The 15,427-nt window shown below is 46.0% G+C and overlaps 1 protein-coding gene across 3 annotated transcripts in view; it reads right to left on the bottom strand.

The window, feature by feature from the left end:
* Nucleotides 1-15,427, bottom strand: part of PLCG2 (phospholipase C gamma 2) — a 201,715-nt gene that overhangs the window by 1,020 nt on the left and 185,268 nt on the right. The gene's annotated exons all lie outside the window — the stretch shown is intronic.

The following is a 15,427-nucleotide window of genomic DNA, read 5'->3' as shown; positions in this document are numbered from 1 at the left end:
TCTAGCAGCAGGCCTGGACGGGCCATAGGGCACACTGGGCATTTGCCTGGTGGGCCAGGCCGCAGAGTTGGGTAATGCAGGGGTGCCCGACCCCTGGGCCGCGGACCGGTACTGGCTTGTTGATGACCGGGCCGCACAGTGGGACAAAAGCGGCGACCGCGGACCAGACAGGGTTAACACAGACCACGGTCGCCGCTCGCCTCCTGCTACGCGGCCATGCCTGTGTCTCCTCTCCCGCAGCACTGTCAACCTATCAGCAGAGCAGGGGGGCGGGAGTAGCTCTGCACAGAGAGCGGGAGTCAGTTCATATTAACATGCGGGTAATCACCTGCTTGTTAGAGTGACATTAAAGCGGGGTTCCACCCAAAAATGGAACTTCCGCTTTAAGGGAAGGTGACCCCCTGACATGCCAGATTGGGCATGTCATTTTTTTTGGGGGGGGGAGCGGAAACCCAGGTTCGGCATCACTGGGGTGCAGGGTGATGATGTCAGCAAGAGCAATTTGGCCACACCCAATTTTTGCTGCGGCACGCTGTGTGCACTGGTGTCCCAGGCTGCTAAAGTGTTGGGGTTGGGTTTGAAGAAAAGGTGGCAACCCTACAGCAGTGGGAGCTGCTGCTCTCGTGCACATCACTGGATCAGATCGGGGTCAGGTAAGAAAAAGGGGGGGGGGAGCTGCAGCACAGATGTTTTTCATTTTTATGATCCAGATCTGCAGCTCCTCCCGTCCCCCTGCCCTGCTGATAGGATGACATCATCTGCGGGGCGGGCGGAGCCTGGAGAGGACTCACAGGCTGAATCGTGCCTCTGAAGGTAGGATCGTGGCAGAGATTTAAAGGGGGCACTGTGATTAGAGAGAAAAGGGGGGGCATGACTGCAAGGGGCACTGTGATGGGGGGGGGGGCTGTGATTGCTATGGGCACTGTAATGTAAAGGAGCACTGTAATAATCATCAGTCAGTTTACATTACAGTGCACAGGCCCAACTCCGTAAATATTCCATCCCTCTCTGTCACTCTGCTCTCTACTCCTATCAGTATGTCTCTTGTTAGCACATGAGCACCACAGCACACCCTGTGCTGCTTCACCCTCTTCTAGTTTTAGGCTCTGCTGCAGTGGCGGTGCGTCCATAAAGGGCGCAGGAGCGCCGCCCCCTCTCTTCTGTCACCTCTCTCTCACCATAGATAGATTCATGCATTGCATGAATCTATCTATGGTCTCCGCTGCTGCCGCCCCCTATTCGGTTGTCCGGCCCCTGAATTTTTTGGAAGCGCCTGATTAGTGCCATGGGCTCTAATAGGTAGCCGTAGGCTCTAATAGGCTTCCAAAATGGTAAACAGCGGGCGCGATGCTATGCGTTCGCTGTTTACTCAGTGTTGTGTTAGAAACAACGACCCACCTCTCAGCCAATCAGGTGCTCGGGTCTGGTTACCTGTCACCTGATTGGCTGAAACAACAGGCGCTGTGATTGGACACCGCATAGAGAGGACCGGAGACATCGAGGAGCGTGGACATGGAGGACGCCACCGTGACCAGCTGCGAGACAGGTAAGTCCCGAATCCCGGGCGATGCGCACTGGCAGCATTTGATGGGGCACAGTAGCGGCAATTGATGGGGCACAGTGGGGGCAATTAATGGGGCACAGTAGCGGCAATTGATGGGGCACAGTAGCGGCAACTAATGGGCACACTGGTAGCAATTGATGGGGCACACTGGCAGCAATTGATGAGGCACACTGGCAGCAATTGATGGGCACACTGGCAGCAATTGATGGGGCACAGTAGCGGCAATTGATGGGGCACACTGGCAGCAATTGATGGGCACACTGGCAGCAATTGATGAGGCACACTGGCAGCAATTGATGGGCACACTGGCAGCAATTGATGGGGCACAGTAGCGGCAATTGATGGGGCACAGTAGCGGCAATTGATGGGGCACAGTAGCGGCAATTGATGAGCACACTGGCAGCAATTGATGGGGCACACTGGCAGCATTTGATGGGGCACAGTAGCGGCAATTGATGGGCACACTGAAACGGATTCCAGGAATTAACTGCCATGTGAATCATCTGCCCTTACTCAAGGTCACTCCTGGGAAGTATGACGTTATTTTGACCTAGGCCAGAAACCAGGAAGCAACTGAAGAAATGTTCAGGGAAGGAGGGGCTTTCTCAGCTAAGCACACCCTCCTGCCTGCATGCCTGAGCTACAGCCAGATAGATTCCAGGAAGTAAATGCTACATGAATCATCTGCCCTTACTCAAGATGGCCACGGCTAGAGATGCTAAGGGGGGTGTTTTTCAAAGTGATTTCTCAGCAAAATAAAGCATGGAGACACGGATGGACGGGGGAGTTTGCTTTGAATATTTAAAATGAATTAAATAGCGTTTTCATTTTTTGGTGCTCAGATACAGTGTAGTTCCGCGTTATGTTCCAATCTACAGGTCCGCGGTGAGCAATTCTCGGTGCTTAGTGACAAAGAAGTAGAATTTGCAAAATGAAGAGTAACTGTTCTAATCTCACATTTAATTAACTTTCTCCAAATTTATTAGAAGGAAGACATACGGTACAGAATGGCAACAAAATATTGGATGGGCATCAGGGGGAAATATCAACTCATGATGGTAATGTAAGCAATACATCTTAACTGGTTAACATCCAATCATCATTATTAGTTAAAAAAAAACAGCAAATACAACTAAAAATGGAAGAAAGCGGGGGAAATATATAAACACGGCAGTAATTATCTGTACGCTTGTGCTTGCTGAGCAAGGTTTAAATTTTCAGTTTTATTACTCCAAAGCATTCGCTCCAGGTATAATTACCGTAGATGTTTGTTTGTCCTTTAAGAAAGTATTATCCACTTTGTTTATCACCTCTACATTTTAAAGGCAGACTAGGCTCAAATGGAAAGTTGATGTACATGGCAAAGTTGAAGAGTATGTATTGTGTTGAAGTTGTTGTACATGGAAAAGTTGAAGAGTATGTATTGAGTTGAAGTTGTTGTACATGGCAATGTTACATATAGTTACATAGTTACATAGTAGGTGAGGTTGAAAAAAGACACAAGTCCATCAAGTCCAACCTATGTGTGTGATTATGTGTCAGTATTACCTTACATATCCCTGTATGTTGCGGTCATTCAGGTGATTATCTAATAGTTTCTTGAAGCTATCAATGCTCCCCGCTGAGACCACCGCCTGTGGAAGGGAATTCCACATCCTTACCGCTCTTACAGTAAAGAACCCTCTACGTAGTTTAAGGTTAAACCTCTTTTCTTCTAATTGTAATGAGTGGCCCCGAGTCTTATTAAACTCTCTTCTGCGTAAAAGTTTTATCCCTATTGTGGGGTCACCAGTACAGTATTTGTAAATTGAAATCATATCCCCTCTCAAGCGTCTCTTCTCCAGAGAGAATAAGTTCAACGCTCGCAACCTTTCCTCATAACTAAGATCCTCCAGACCCTTTATTAGCTTTGTTGCCCTTCTTTGTACTCGCTCCATTTCCAGTACATCCTTCCTGAGGACTGGTGCCCAGAACTGGACAGCATACTCCAGGTGCGGCCGGACCAGAGTCTTGTAGAGCGGGAGAATTATCGTTTTATCTCTGGAGTTGATCCCCTTTTAATGCCAATATTCTGTTTGCCTTATTAGCAGCAGCTTGGCATTGCATGCCATTGCTGAGCCTATCATCCACTAGGACCCCCAGGTCCTTTTCCATCCTAGATTCCCCCAGAGATTCTCCCCCCAGTGTATAGATTGCATTCATATTTTTGCCACCCAAATGCATTATTTTACATTTTTCTACATTGAACCTCATTTGCCATGTAGTCGCCCACCCCATTAATTTGTTAAGGTCTTTTTGCAAGGTTTCCACATCCTGCGGAGAAGTTATTGCCCTGCTTAGCTTAGTATCGTCTGCAAATACAGAGATTGAACTGTTTATCCCATCCTCCAGGTCGTTTATAAACAAATTAAATAGGATTGGTCCCAGCACAGAACCCTGGGGAACCCCACTACCCACCCCTGACCATTCTGAGTACTCCCCATTTATCACCACCCTCTGAACACGCCCTTGTAGCCAGTTTTCAATCCAGGTACTCACCCTATGGTCCATGCCAACGGACCCTATTTTGTACAGTAAACGTTTATGGGGAACTGTGTCAAATGCTTTTGCAAAATCCAGATACACCACGTCTACGGGCCTTCCTTTATCTAGATGGCAACTCACCTCCTCATAGAAGGTTAATAGATTGGTTTGGCAAGAACGATTCTTCATGAATCCATGCTGATTACTGTTAATGATATCGTTCTTATTACTAAAATCTTGTATATAGTCCCTTATCATCCCCTCCAAGATTTTACATACTATTGATGTTAGGCTAACTGGTCTGTAATTCCCAGGGATGTTTTTTGGGCCCTTTTTAAATATTGGTGCTACATTGGCTTTTCTCCAATCAGCTGGTACCATTCCAGTCAATAGACTGTCTGTAAAAATTAGGAACAACGGTCTGGCAATCACCTGACTGAGCTCCCTAAGTACCCTCGGATGCAAGCCATCCGGTCCCGGTGATTTATTAATGTTAAGTTTCTCAAGTCTAATTTTAATTCCGTCCTCTGTTAACCATGGAGGTGTTTCCTGTGTTGTGTCATGAGGATAAACACTGCAGTTTTGGTTACTGAAGCCCCCTGATTCACTCGTGAAGACTGAGGAGAAGAATAAATTCAATACCTTTGCCATCTCCCCATCCTTTGTAACCAGATGTCCTTCCTCATTCTTTATGGGGCCAATATGATCTGTCCTCCCTTTTTTACTGTTTACATACTTAAAGAATTTCTTGGGATTTTTTTTGCTCTCCTCCGCTATGTGTCTTTCATGTTCTATCTTAGCCGTCCTAATTGCACCCTTACATTTCTTATTGCATTCTTTATAAAGTCTGAATGCTGAGGATGATCCCTCAACCTTGTATTTTTTGAAGGCCTTCTCCTTTGCTTTTATATGCATTTTTACATTGGAGTTAAGCCATCCAGGATTTTTGTTCGCTCTTTTAAATTTATTACCCAATGGGATACATTGGCTAATGCCCTTATTTAATATGCTCTTAAAGCAAACCCATCTCTCCTCTGTATTCTTTGTTCCTAATATTTTATCCCAATTTATGCCTTTTAGCAAGGTTTGTAGTTTAGGGAAGTTGGCTCTTTTGAAATTCAGTGTCTTTGTATTCCCTTTATGTTTCCTATTTGTGTGATTTATGCTGAAACTAATTGACCTGTGATCGCTGTTACCTAAATTGCCCCGTATTTCCACATCTGTGATCAGGTCTGTATTGTTGGTAATCAGTAGATCCAGTAATGTTTTATTTCTAGTTGGTGCGTCTACCATCTGACCCATAAAATTGTCCTGCAAGACATTAAGGAACTGGCGAGCCTTAAATGAATGCGCGGTTCCCTCCGCCCAGTCTATGTCTGGATAATTAAAATCCCCCATTATGATAACACTTCCCCTCCTTGCTGCTAATCCAATTTGTGATAGGAGATCCGTCTCCACTTCCTCCTTCAGGTTAGGGGGCCTATAGCATACTCCCAGTATTATTTTCCCCTTAGCTTCATCCCTTTGGAGCTCTACCCATAAGGATTCCACCTCCTCTCTAGCTCCCTCAGTGATGTCATCTCTCACATTTACTTGTACATTATTCTTGATATATAGGCATACCCCTCCCCCTTTTTTACCCTCTCTATCCTTTACGGTATAGGGTATACCCTTGAATGTTTGCCAGCCAATCATGAGAGCTGTTGAACCAGGTCTCTGAAATTCCCACAAAATCCAAATCCTCCTTGTACAACAGTATCTCTAGTTCACCCATCTTGTCTGCCATGCTCCTGGCATTGGTGAACATGCCACATAGTTTAGACCGGTCGCATATTGTCCTCGTATTGGGTGTTTCAAAATTGCAACTAGGACTTGCTACTATACTCACCTTGTGTTTTTGTGCTTTGGTTAACCTACCACTAATGCCCCCAACACTACCCTCTGGAATATCATCCGCGCTGGCTATCACTGTCTCTGGACCCTCCCCCCCATCGCCTAGTTTAAAAACCCCTCTAACTTTTTGGCCATCTTCATTCCCAGCAGATCTGCACCCTCCTCATTTAGGTGCAGTCCGTCCCTTCTATAGTACCGGTTACCGACTGAGAAGTCGGCCCAGTCCTCCAGGAACCCAAACCCCTCCTTACTACACCAGCTCTTCAGCCACTTGTTTACTTCCCTAATCTCCCTCTGCCTCTCTGGTGTGGCTCGATGTACCGGTAGTATTCCTTAGAATACTACCTTGGAGGTCCTTTTCCTCAATTTAGCACCTAAGTCCCTAAAATCGTTCTTTAGGACTCGCCATCTGCCTCTGACTTTGTCATTGGTGCCAACGTGCACCATGACAGCCGGGTCTTCCCCAGCCCCTCCCAGTAATCTGTCCACAAGATCCGTGATGTGCCGAACCCGAGCGCCCGGTAGACAACATACTGTTCGGCGCTTCAGGTCTTGGTTACAGATTGCCCTCTCTGTCCTTCTAAGAATTGAGTCCCCTACCACCAGAATCTGTCTTTCCTTTCCCTTTGCTGCCCCCCCACTCTCACTGGAGGAGTTCTTCCCCTGGCAGCTAGGAGAGTCCCTCATCTCCAGCAGTGCTGGTCCCTGACTGGTTTCACCAATGACACTCAATGGAGCGTACTTATTGGGATGCTCCAGTCCTGGATCGGCCTCTCTGGCACTTCCCCCTCTACCCCTCCTGACTGTCACCCATCTACTCTTTGCTAGTGCCTGCACCTCTTTGTCTCCACCCGCCTCTGTGCTGGCCCCTGCCGGCACCTGCCGTGTACATTCCTGGCTCACCTTTAGTATGGAGGGACTTCTCAGTGCTGACAGTTGCTTCCCCAGATTCAGAACCTGGGCTTCCAGGGAAACAATGTGCTTACATTTTGCACAGCAGTATTCACCCTCGATCGGATGATCAAGGAACGCATACATGCGGCAAGATGTACAAAGAGTCGCCTCTCCACACCCGCTGGGCATCGTACCTATTAAATTTAGTGAGGATTTGGGGATTTTACCCTGTCCAAATTACCTAACAGCTAGCTTCCTGGCACTAATACTCAAGACAATACACAGGTACACGACAAGACAATACACAGGTACTCACAGACCTACGTGCAATCGCAGAACAGTCGCAGACCTACGTGCACTCGCAATACTCAAGTATACAGTACACAATACACAAGTACTAACGATCCACACACACTACTCAGACAACACTCAGATACTACACAGGTACTATGACCCCTGTTATAACCTCCTGTTTTAAACTCTAGTTTTTAACTCCCACTTATACCAAGTTCCACTTACACAAAGTTTCACAGCCAAAGACTGAGCACGCTCAGACTGATTTCTACACCCAGTTAAATAGGCACCTGTGAGCAATTAACCACCCCCCTTAATTGATAGGCTGAAGGAACCAGAGGAAAAAAAAAAAAAAGCTATTTAAAAAGTGACAGAAAAAGGCAAATGAAAAACTAAAAGGAAAAGCCCCAAAAATGCACCCCAGCAAACCCAGCAATCAACAAGCAAGACTTATTCACTCTATAACTCTAGTTTTTAACTCCCACTTATACCAAGTTCCACAGCCAAAGACTGAGCACGCTCAGACTGAGTTCTACACCCAGTTAAATAGGCACCTGTGAGCAATTAACCACCCCCCTTAATTGATAGGCTGAAGGAACCAGAGGAAAAAAAAAAAAAAAAAAAAGAAAAAAAAGCTATTTAAAAAGTGACAAAAAAAGGCAAATGAAAAACTAAAAGGAAAAGCCCCAAAAATGCACCCCAGCAAACCCAGCAATCAACAAGCAAGACTTATTCACTCTATAACTCTAGTTTTTAACTCCCACTTATACCAAGTTCCACAGCCAAAGACTGAGCACGCTCAGACTGAGTTCTACACCAGTGTTGCCAACCGCCCGTAGATTTACGGGCAGCCCGTAAAAATGACCCATTTTTCGGGGCGCCCGTGAATGCCCGTTACGGGCACCGGTGCCCGTAAAAATGATGGCCGCGAGCCGGCCACGCAACTGCGCATGCGCCGTTCCGAAGCCGGCCGGGCTCGGGAAAGCTCGTACGCGCTCGGCCGGGCGGCGCATGCGCAGTAACGTAATACCGCCGCCCGGCGCCATTTTCGAATTGATCGAGCGCGGCCGCGGCGGCAAGGCAAGCTGACAGCTGAGCTGAGCCAGGGCCAGGCGACTCTGCCACTGGAGCAGCAGGTCTCGGAGGCTGAGCAGCACGCGCCGGCGGAATGGAGGGGAGCCCTGCATCCAGGACCAGGCAATCCAGAGTCTACGGGGACCGGGGGGAGTCTGGGACAGAGTGACAGCCCAGCCGACGGTGACAGAAGGTGATGGTGGCAGAGGGGGATGGACTGGAGCAGGTCGTGTTGGTGGCAGAGGGGGATGGTGGCAGAGGGGGGTGGACTTGAGCAGGTCCTGTTGGTGGCAGAGGGGGATGGTGGCAGAGGGGGGTGGACTGGAACAGGTGGTGTTGGTGGCAGAGGGGGATGGAGGCAGTCTGGCAGAGGGGGGTGGAGGCAGGGTATGATGGTGGCAGAGGGGGATTGTGGCAGGGGCTGATGGTGGCAGAGGGGGTGAAGGCAGGGTATGATGGTGGCAGGGGGTGATGATGGCAGAGGGGGATGGAGCAGGTGGTGATGGTGGCAGAGGGGGATAGTGGCAGAGGGGGATGGAGGCAGTCTGGCAGAGGGGGGATAGTGGTAGGGGGTGATGGTGGCAGAGGGGGATGGAGGCAGGGTGTGATGGTGGCAGAGGGGGGTGGAGACATGGTATGATGGTGGCAGAGGGGTCAGTGGCAGAAGGGGATGGTGGCAGAGGGGGATGGTGGCAGAGGGGGATGGACTGGAGCAGGTGGTGTTGGTGGCAGAGGGGGATGGTGGCAGAGGGGGGTGGACTGGAGCAGGTGGTGATGGTGGCAGAGGGGGATGGAGGCAGTCTGGCAGGGAGTAATGGTGACAGGTGATGGAGGCAGGAGGTGATTGGACTAGATAATTCCTTATTATGTCGAAAATACCAAAAATATGTTTTTTTACCTTAAAATCTACCTTAAATCACATTGCTATTTGCTTAGCATACCTGTTTGTAGCCTAAATACTGAAATTTACACCTAAAAATGTAATTTTGGAACTTTTGTGAAATGCCAGTAAAAACGTGGTGGTGCCAGTAAATTTTGGGTGTTGTGCCAGTAAATTTCAATCTGGTAGGTTGGCGACACTGTTCTACACCCAGTTAAATAGGCACCTGTGAGCAATTAACCACCCCCCTTAATTGATAGGCTGAAGGAACTAGAGGAAAAAAAAAAAAAGAAAAAAGAAAAAAAAGCTATTTAAAAAGTGACAGAAAAAGGCAAATGAAAAACTAAAAGGAAAAGCCCCAAAAATGCACCCCAGCAAACCCAGCAATCAACAAGCAAGACTTATTCACTCTATAAGGCTAGTTTTTAACTCCCACTTATACCAAGTTCCACTTACACAAAGTTCCACAGCCAAAGACTGAGCACCACCAATGTTGAATAGTATATATTGGGTTGAAGTCGTTGCACATGGCAAAGTTGAAGAGTATGTATTGTGTTGAAGTTGTTGCACATGGCAGAATTAAAGAGTATGTATGGTCAAATTTGTTTCAGTTTCGTGTAAGGAAGGGTCCAGCCCCTGCAAGTTTATTTTTTACTGTCTGTATCCTGTGGAGGATATATCTCCTTCATTTCTCCAAGATGTAACAGGAGGTGAGAGAAAATCTTTGCAAGGTGAAAATAATTCCCATCATAGACAATTGGTACTGGTCACCACTGAAGATCACCCCCCCCCCATTCCTGTTCTGGTGACAACTATAAAATGTTGGATTTCCCATCACCTTCTGTCTTGGTGGCATAGGCCACATGTACAAACAGAGACGTTGACATGGAAGGAAGAAATCAAGTGCCAAATAAATCTGTTCAATGAAGTCACAACCAGTAGAGAAACAATATAACCAACACGTTTCGGGGGGCAATAAATCTCCCTTCATCAGAGCTGAGGTTTTAGTTACTAGTGATCCTGAGATGAGATGCATTGATATATTCCAAGTGAAACTATTAGGATGGAATTGTGTGTGGCACCATGGCTCTCTTGTAGCATTGTGATATTGATGAAGAAGGATTTCTTGGCTGCCGAAATGCATTGAATATCGTTTCTCTACTGGTTGTGACAAATAAAGGTTTTATGGACTTTTAACTAATTATTTGGTGCTTGATTTCTTCTGTCCAAGTAAATATTTAAAGTCAGGCATGTCCTCCTTGTTACATAGTATAGTTACATAGTAGGTGAGGTTGAAAAAAGATCTCCATCAAGTCCAGCCTATGTGTGTGATTATGTGTGTGTATAACAATTCCCCCACTTTGTGTTTTTGGAGTGGCCTAGCTCTATTTTACAAGAACCAATCCCTATCTGTATCTGAAGAAAGCTGAAGAGGGATTTTTTGGCTGCCGAAACACGCTGAATATCGTTTCTCTACTGGTAGCGATTTCATTGTTAAGAATAAAGGTTTTATGGACGTTTAACTAATTATTAGGTGCTTGATTTCTTCTGTCCAAGTAAATATTTAAAGTCAGGTATGTCCTCCTTGTGTATGACAATTCCCCTGCTTTCTGTTTTTGGGGCGGCCTAGCTCTATTTTACAAGAACCAACGCCTATCTGTATCTGAAGACAGCTGAGCAGCAAGTCCGGCAATCCTCGATTTTATTTCAAGTAGAGAAGGTGAATCCACCCAGAAGGATCAAAGAAAGCGCCAGAAGCTTGAAAAGTGTTCTAGCTAAAGAAGCACACAAAGAAATACCTGCCTAACAAGTCAGTCTTGATCACTGTTTACCCAAACTGTAACTTTTCTTTTTTTGCTTTACTTTTTATCATTTACTTTAATGCATGCTAAAACCCGGGACCCCATCCATTTGCTTGGGACCCATAAATGGTGGCTGCCCCCAACCCTTGCTCAGAAAGGTTGGCTGTCTCAGGGAACTGGACTGTAACAAGAGGTCCTTATCTTATATGTCACCTTTCAGTAGGGGATGGACACCTACGTGAACTGCTGCAGTCAGAGGTGCCCCCCCTACGATAATGGAATGCCAGGGCCCAGTCGCAATGGTGACCTTTGCTACCCTGGTAGTTCCAATATTTTTTTTATTTTTTGCTTTTTTTTGCCATTGTAATTTATTTTTTATTTTTTTACAATTTTATTTATTATTATCTTTTACATTTTTTTTTTTTAGGAGCCCCCTTGGTGGGCTTTGTTGAGATTTTAGACAGAGAAAGGAGATTGAGGAAAAAGCCCTCAATCTCCATCTCTGCAGCCTCAGCTGCACAGAATGAACGGACAGGAAGAGCTTCCCCTTCATTCACAAATGGAAGCATAAAAAAAAAAAGTTCATTATGCTTCAGTTGTGAATGGACACAGGAGTGATCGGTCCTGAACGCTCACTGTGTCCATTCAAAAGGAAAGATGGGGTAGGTAAATTACATATTTACCGGCCCCTTCCTCGCTATCCATCCTGACACATCAGCAGCTGGCAGAAGAGGGAATGGGGGAAGCCGGCTGAGTTGTGGGGGGGAGGCAGGGGAGCACACAGAGACCCGGTGTAGCTGGAAGCAAGTAAAATGGATAAAAGGGGCGGCAGAATGGCATATAGAGGAACCGATGCCCTCCATTTTCTTCCTGCAGTCGCTGAGTGCCTGTGGGAGGGAGAGGAGTAGAAGCTGGCTTTCAGCAGCTGCAAGAGGAAAATGGTGGGCATCGGATCCTCTATATGCCACCCCCGCTGCCCCTCCTATCTAAGTGTAGAGTTGCAACCTGCTGTAGTTACACCCCTGGCTGCAGTTCTTCTCCAGGACTGGACTCATTGATGACATTTTTCTTCTGTGGCAAAATGTGCTGTTCTTTGGTGATTTTCTACACCATGATGATGGAACCCCTGATGGTATTTTTATTTTTGGAGACACAAAGAAATTAAAAAAAAAAAAAAACACGGCAGGTGGCCGTCAATATCATGCTACTGAGTGACTACAAATATGATACATCGCTGATCCATAAGAGCAAATACTAGACTGCATCTGTCCCGGAGGTATCATTACACTAGTGTAGCAAAAAGCCTTCGAAATTAACAGATCTTTTCCATTGTTGGTCTCAATATTCGTCCCAGAGGTATCATTACACTAATGTAGCACAAAGCCTTCTAAATAAACAAACCGTTTTCATTGTTGGTAACAATTTTGGTTTCATTTTTGAAAAATTTGCACTTGGCACTCAAAATAAAGCAAAACCAGCAATCATGTTCAATGAACAAAAGCAGCATAAAATATATAAAATGTATAAAGCAGATGAGTTTATCTCCTACCAACTATAATAATGCTATCTGTGGTGAACACAGGTAAAATTCTGCATCTTAAGAACATAAAATCTGTCTAGAATCGGCCCATACATAAAATATTGTTTCCCTTAAGCCTGTAATGACCTTGAAAGCCTGAAGAAATGTTGGCCAAGTCTCTCTGCCCAGCCAGGAACTCCTGCTCTTCCTAAGGGGCTTCAAAGTCATTGCCAGTCTAGCCCTGTGATAGAATCCTGATGGGGTGTTTGGATCTGTCTTTGGCCCTTTTTCTCAGTTGGATACACCTAGTACGGCTCCCAGGAGAACCTTCCAGGAGTGACCTCCATACAATGTCCACACAACCCCATTTGGTACTTCCCAACTCTCCAGGAACAGTGACTTTACCCTGAGACTCACCTGAACTGCCATATACTCATCACCCTGTCATTGGGAACAAGCCAGTTTCCATCACCTGCAGCCACCACTCCATCATTGAATGGCTTTGTATCTTTTTCTCGTACCACTTGGCCACATTCACACCTGCGCAATTTTCAGGTGCATTTTTTTGCGCGTTTGTCCCGCAACAGCATAGGCAGCCTATTTGCTTGGATGGTCTGCCCTACACATGACAAGCGAGTCAAAGTAGCTCCTTCCCTTTTTTTCAACAGTGAGCCAAGGGCGTTTTGAGATGTGCATTTTGGCATGTTTTTTGCACATTTGAAGTGCCATTAAATAATAATGGGACCACAACCAGATGCATATTTTGATGAGATATTTGCGCGGTTCCGAAAACGCGGCCAAAAATACATGTTCCCAAGAACCTCAGTTGTGAATGCGTTCCATCCTTACTTTTTTTTAATCTAGCTTTCCTCTTGAAGAAACCACATGGTCTGTGACGAAACACGTCGGTGCGGAGTTAATGACGTCATCGTGCAAACCCAAAAGCGATGGTCAGTGGTTTCATACAGAGATGACATTTTTAAGGGGGCGATGATGATGTTTCAAAGTGAACATACGACAGTGTACTGTCTTAAACTGTGCTTCATTTATGAGTGTTTTTGGGGGGGGGGGAGTTTTCATAAAAGTGGTGTTTCAATTTAATACACAATGTTGGCTGTTGGGTTATTTGATGTCACTATTTATTACTGTCCTATGATTCATTGTTATATTTGATGATTTGAGGTATTCAGAGTTCTGTTGGTTGCACTGTACTTTTTTGGATACATTTACTTTTTTAATCTAACCTTTGCATAGCAGAACAGATTGTTTCCCTTCTGCTTGTTGCTGTGAGGAGCATCCAGGGCATGTGAAACTATGCAAACATTGACTTCAAAGGAGTCAGTCAGTGGTACGGAACACCTCCACCACATACTAGGAAGCCCCTCAATAGGTTCCTGAATTCTCACATTCCATTGTGTGGTGTGGGATGGGTGTTCTTTGGTGTTGACTTTTCTGAAAGTCAGAATCTAAATACTGCAACAACCTGAAATAGGGGAGGAGGTCAGCTCATTACTGGCCTTCAGACTTTAGGGGACCAGACTGTGCTCAGTGGGAGTAGATAACGCCTCATGCTTGGTGATCAGTGGGAGTAAAAAATTACATAGCATCCCTGTGGTTCATGGAGGAGGAAAAATTCCCAATCATTAGGTATTAATGGGAGGAATAGTGCCCCATTGTTGGTATCAGTGGTAGGAATAGTGCCCAATCTTTGGTGTCAGTGGGAGGAATAGTGCCCCATCATTGGTGTCAGTGGGAGGAATAGTGTCCCATCATTGGTGTCAGTGGGAGGAATAGTGTCCCATCATTGGTGTCAGTGGGAGGAATAGTGTCCCATCATTGGTGTCAGTGGGAGGAATAGTGTCCCATCATTGGTGTCAGTGGGAGGAATAGTGTCCCATCATTGGTGTCAGTGGGAGGAATAGTGCCCAATCTTTGGTGTCAGTGGGAGGAATAGTGCCCCATTGTTAGTGTCAGTGAGAGGGATAGTGCCCTATCTTTAGTGTCAGAGGAAGAATTTATACTCTATCATTGGTGTCAGTGGGAATAGAATAATACCCAATTGTTGATATCAGAGGGAGGAAATGTGTCCCAAGGGTAAGATAAAGGCAAGCAAGTGCCGTATCCGGCCCACAAGCTGCAGTTTGGAGGCCACTGGGCCAACCAATAAGCATATCTGTGTGTAAAGACTTACTAGAGTGGTGGTCAACTTTCTTGATGTAGGGGGCCTCAAGTGTGGCTCCTGACATCACCAAAGGGTCACACATTATGTTTAGTGAATGTAATGCTATAGAAAGTTGTAAGCAAACATGCAACAGGAGACGGTCAGAGGCTACAGGGATGCTATAAGAAATGGTCAGAGACTATGGGCATACTAAAAGAGATGGTCAGAGACTGTGGACATGCTACAGGGGATGGCCTAAGACTAAGGGCATGCTACAACACATGGTAAAAGACTATGGACATGCTTGGAGGAGATGTACTAAGACTGAGGGCATGCTACAAGAGATGGTCAAAGGCTATGGACATGCTACAGCAGATGATCTAAGACTAAGTGCATACTACAAGAGATAGTGAAAGACTTTGGACATGCTAAGAGAAAATGATCTAAGACTAAGGGCATACTACCAGAGATGGACAGAGACTTTGCACATGCTAGGGGGAGATGATCTAAGACTAAGGGCATGCTACAAGAGATGATCAGAGACTGTGGACATGCTACAGGGGATGGCCTAAGACTAACGGGATGCTACAACACATGGTAAAAGACTATGGACATGCTTGGAGGAGATGCTCTAAGACTAAGGGCATGCTACAAGAGATGGTCATAGGCTATGGACATGCTACAGCAGATGATCTAAGACTAAGGGCATACTACAAGAGATGGTCAAAGACTTTGGACATGCTAAGAGAAGATGATCTAAGACTAAGGGCATACTACAAGAGATGGTCAAAGACTTTGGACATGCTAAGTAGAAGATGATCTA

Source organism: Aquarana catesbeiana, linkage group LG11 (assembly GCF_042186555.1).
Source record: "Aquarana catesbeiana isolate 2022-GZ linkage group LG11, ASM4218655v1, whole genome shotgun sequence".
Taxonomy (NCBI): domain Eukaryota; kingdom Metazoa; phylum Chordata; class Amphibia; order Anura; family Ranidae; genus Aquarana; species Aquarana catesbeiana.
The sequence above is the reverse complement of the archived record's forward strand: the minus strand, read 5'-3'. Positions and strand labels throughout refer to the sequence as shown.